Genomic DNA, 5045 nt, shown 5'->3' on the forward strand with positions numbered 1-5045 from the left:
TCTCACTCTATATATTCAGTGCCACTTCCATCCATCTATTAGGGGCTAATTCCACGAACCGTGCACAGCGTGTGTCACGCGGCACACTCAACAAAAAAACCCTGCTTTCTTTACATATATATTAAAATATTTACTTTAGATATGGAGGAAGAAGATTTTCTATAAAGGTACGATATCTCAGACCATCAGTTACAAATAAAAGCAATCTTTTTGCAGGTGCATTTTGTAAGGCTAGTATAACAGGCAACCCTTGTATAATTGGTGAATGAAAATTGATATCCAATATACCCTATAAGAGTACAAAATTCATTATCAATGTCCACGAAACAAATATATATGTGCTATTTTTATTATAAGCATTTGAATAGCCATTTTTATTTTGTATAAATTCAAAAATACTAAAAATTCTAAATTTTAACATATTTTATTAGTTATTAGGTAGACGATTAATTAAAAATATCTATACGTACATTATTTATTAAAATTTCAACATAATTAAATACTTTATTAGTTTACTTTCGTCTGTGTTAAAATTTATACAATTATTATAATTTCTTTAATAAAATTTTTCTATTAATTCATTTTTAGTTTAAAACTTATACATTCGAGTTACAAAGCTATTTAATTTTGAATCCTCAATACTAAATAACAAATTACTGTTCATATAATGATACAAATTGTTTATCGCCATGGCAACCGAGTAACATCGGCTATCGGTCAGTTAGTGTCGTGGTTAAAAAGACGATTAATTGACTATCAGTCAGAGAGAGAGAGAGAGGAGTCGGTAATCGCTGTCAATTAAAAAAAGCCGATTAATAGGCTATCGGTCGGTAAAGTGTTGAGAGACAAGTAAGATTTGAAACTTTAAAACCTAGGCTTGCTGCAGGACCAAGAATTGAGGCTTCTAGATCAGGGCTTCTTAAACTATGGGTCGCGACCCCAAATGGGGTCGCGTAGCAAAATTCTGGGGTCGCGAGAGATTTTAATGTAAAATATTTATATATACCATTTTATAACATCACTAGAGTTGGCGGAATACAGTGGACTTGCAGCGTCTAGACACGTGCATTTGTTGAAGGTTTTGAGCTATCTCCACCAACAGCAGTAATATTTGTATGGGGTCGTCAAGAAACTCGCAATCATAAATGGGGTCGTGAATGACAAAAGTTTAAGAAGCCCTGTTCTAGATCAACGGAAGACCGCGCTGGGTACAAGAGAGGACCTGGAGGTCTCTCTTGACCTGATGATAAGAAAGCTGATGTTGGTGCTGGAATAGGTGATTTAGCATTCCGTGGTGATTTCAGACGTGGAGAAGCTCCTTGAACAATTGGATATTAATGAAAATTTGGAACAATGGAACATTTTGGCTTCGTTTACTTTTTCTAAAGATATAGGGACCATATAAAAAACTGTAATGTTAACACATTGACAGCCGGTCCCGCGAAAACGCGAGTTTCCGAGTCTTGCGCTTGAGCGCCGGCCCTGTGAAAACGCGGATTTCCGAGTCTTGCGTTTGAATCTCCGCCGCGGGATAAAGCGGGTTTTTGCTCGATGTGTGGATTTTTTTTGCTGGTATGAGTATCTTATACATCGATTTGTATTTACTTGCTATGGTTACGCCGATGTTTTGAATATTTTTTTGGGGATTTTCAATGATCAGCGTTGGGGCGTTAAGTGGCCGCTACGGTGCCGGCGCTCAGGCATTGAATGTCTCGTACGTCGGCGGCTGTCAATGTGTTAATATATCATTGTATAGGGTACAAACTATATTAATAAATTGACTGCTTTGTAGATCACTGGTGATCTCAACTCTACTTCGCTATAGTGCCGTGTAGGTTACCGGTGATTGGAAATGCAATTAATAGTAAAAATACATAATTAGAGTAAATATCGATATTGATAAATTTTTAAATAATACCATTGTTTTTATAAAGGTTTGTGTGTGTTGAAGAAAATAACCAGAACATGAAAAAATAATTTCATTAATACAAGGAAAATATGTATGACATACAACGACGTTTTTTCTGTACGCAATTGTTTGGTAAAATGCAATCTTCATAATTAGAACATTTCATTAAATTAGTTATTTCTCTCGTCCAAAACTAAAATTATTAATAAATATTTTTAGCAGAGATATTGAACAGTATAAAGAACTAGAACTTTATTTTGATCAAATTGGACGTTTCGTCCCTTTATTGGGACTTCTTCAGCAATTGGAAATTTTTTTATTATGAATTACATGAGAAACATATGTGGGATGAGCGCCTCCAAGCCAAATACTTAAATAAGCATTCGTGAAGAGATTGGATGTGGGCCCTGGATAGCTCAATGGATAAAGAGCAGTCGCCCGGAAAGCGGAAGATCCGGGTTCGAGTCCCCGGTCCAGTCAGTCCAACGGCCCAATTTTTTCACGAATCCTACACATACATTATAAAAATATATATTGGTTGGGAATTATGCAAGTAATATATAATAAATGTACAAGAATTATGAAAAGACGATAGGAAAAATGATTTCTATTGGAAATTAGAAAAAGCGTTAAARTTTTGATTCGAGGGTGACATTTTATAATGTATATAGGTATAGTAAATTTATTGATAGGTAAATTCATATTTTGTCAAGCTATTAAATATTGCTTATTAATTTTTATAGTCTTACATAATATTATTTGTAAGGGTCTATAAAAAAAGGTCGGTATGATAATAATTTGTTATTAAAAATTAAAAAAATATTTTTCTTCAGTGGCCTAGATACGAAATAAAAGTACAACGAAATAGAAGTTAGGAACGTCCATCACTATTCAACCATGTTTCTGATATTAGTAAGAAGTTCGTAAACGTTTAATAACTGCATCATCCATATGAAGGTAATAAACTCGCAGATTTTGACAATTGAATGAAGTAAACGATAATCCTCTTTTGTTGGTCACAAAATCGATGCAAGATTGTTGCAGCGTTTGTAATTGATTGAGATTCAATCTTTGAAACTCATTTTGCAGATCATTTACTGAAGCTGGTCTGTGTCCGTGATGAAAATTAAAGTCATTGTTTTGTGTTATGATGAATAATCAAATCATTTATTTTTGTGAYTCTTGATAAGGCTACATATAGTAGTTGCCGTGTATGTGTTTTGTCATACTGATAAACAACTTGATCGAAAGTTGCTCCCTGTGATTTGTGGCTGGTGATTGCTAATGCAGGTACTATTGGTAAATGTCGTCGTTTGGCAATTATTGTTTTATTGTTATTCAATGGAATAGTTGATGTTCGCCGTCCTATAGGCACTACTGTCCGACTGAGGCCATTTGCTTGAATGTAAGCGCCTGCTTTCTTTCTTATTTTTTGAGCAATTTCCGGATGTCCTTGGAATTCTAGCCAAACACGTATAACATCCCTATTTGCATCGTACTCTATGTGGATCAATTTTCCCAGAGCACCATTTGCCAATCCATCAGCAACGTCAACATTTATTATTAGTATATATGGTTTATTTAACATTAACGATGTTATATAATAAATTATATGAAAATATGGATATTCGCTTATGTCTATCGTTGACATTTTTCAGTTCTTGATTGTGGTAACCCGAATATGTGTTCTCTGCACTTGATATTATCTTATTTTCTATCGAATTTAAAATGGACTGATTAAACTGATTGACAGAATTTTTTATAAGAAAGAGACGAATCCCATTTGGGCAAATTGTGTTTACTTATTCTTCTGACACAAATCGTGACTCAATTAATTGTAATTTTGTTGACTATAAAGACCTTACGTCATCAATTTTTGTTAGTATTGATAAAAATATCACATTTGCCTGTCTCATAACTTATATTATAAAAAGGGTACAAGGCAGGGAATAAAAATAATCTCCGTGTAGCAGTACACACTCTTTATTTCCAATCACGCTTTTTCGAATCATACTACTAATATCGCTCTCTGAACTTCCTTTGTCTCTATGTTTTCCTGTAATGACCTAACGACTCTTTACTTCTTTTTGAAATATCAATGGTTTTCGGTTTTCTTCTCCTCTTAACAGCTTTTTCCTCTCCCTACCTGCGGACGTCATCGCTCGCATCCCTACTTTAGGGGGTTTTGACGTTTGTATACGCGACGTCGTTCGAGAAGTCGCGTGTTCTCAATCCACAGCAACTTGCTTCAATTCATAGGATTTCAGTTACCTCCACAATATCGGGCGTGCGAATTGTTGTTAGTTTGTTTGTATATTGGTGTTTCTCAGACAGCTAACAATTAGTGTAAATCTCCAATTAAGATCACGTCAAGGTCACCAAACTTGATGTCATATTTTCCTGTAATTTGCTTCAATCTGGCATCAATATGTGATAGTAGCTCTGCGCCAATCATGCTTATTTCATCGATGATTAAAACTTTAACAAATTTGAATAATGTACGATATTGTTGATTTACTTTGTTGGATAATGGAAGTACTATAGACAGACTGTTTTTTAGTGCGGGTTGAACAACAACTTTACCGGTTGCAACTTCATTTTTTGAAGAATGTCGTATTCTTCGTTCCGAAATGGAAGATATAATGTGACCATTTCCCTTTTATATTCATTCAAATCTGTTCTCATATCGTACTTCTTGTAGCGGATTATTCGTGGCTCTTTACGTTCATGAACTATGGTTGATATAGCCTACGTGTACTGGGCAACGAATTGGCCACATTGTTGGTATGTAAGCCACTATAACAGAGCTTGTGGACATAGGCTCTCTTAACAAGAACCAGGCGTCTTCTTGACTGGATAATTCAGCAGTGTTGAGCATATCAATACTCATTTTCCTGGTGATCTCAACGATGTCGAATTCTGGATGTTCATCCATAATAGTAATTATTTGTCGCTGCAGATTTCTTATTCCTCTGTTGGTCTTACTCCCGTATTCTACAAAGTACGTTGCCCAAGAATACTTTTCAATGATGAACTGTATTAGGTGTACAAATAAGTTTCCGCCGTTTTAATGTAGATAGCGCGGCGCGGAGTTTCCGTTAACTTTCGCAGATGATATCCTGCTTAAAAATTAGTT

This window comes from Polistes canadensis, unplaced genomic scaffold (assembly GCF_001313835.1).
Source record: "Polistes canadensis isolate GaletaPanama2010 unplaced genomic scaffold, ASM131383v1 scaffold_429, whole genome shotgun sequence".
NCBI classification, from domain to species: domain Eukaryota; kingdom Metazoa; phylum Arthropoda; class Insecta; order Hymenoptera; family Vespidae; genus Polistes; species Polistes canadensis.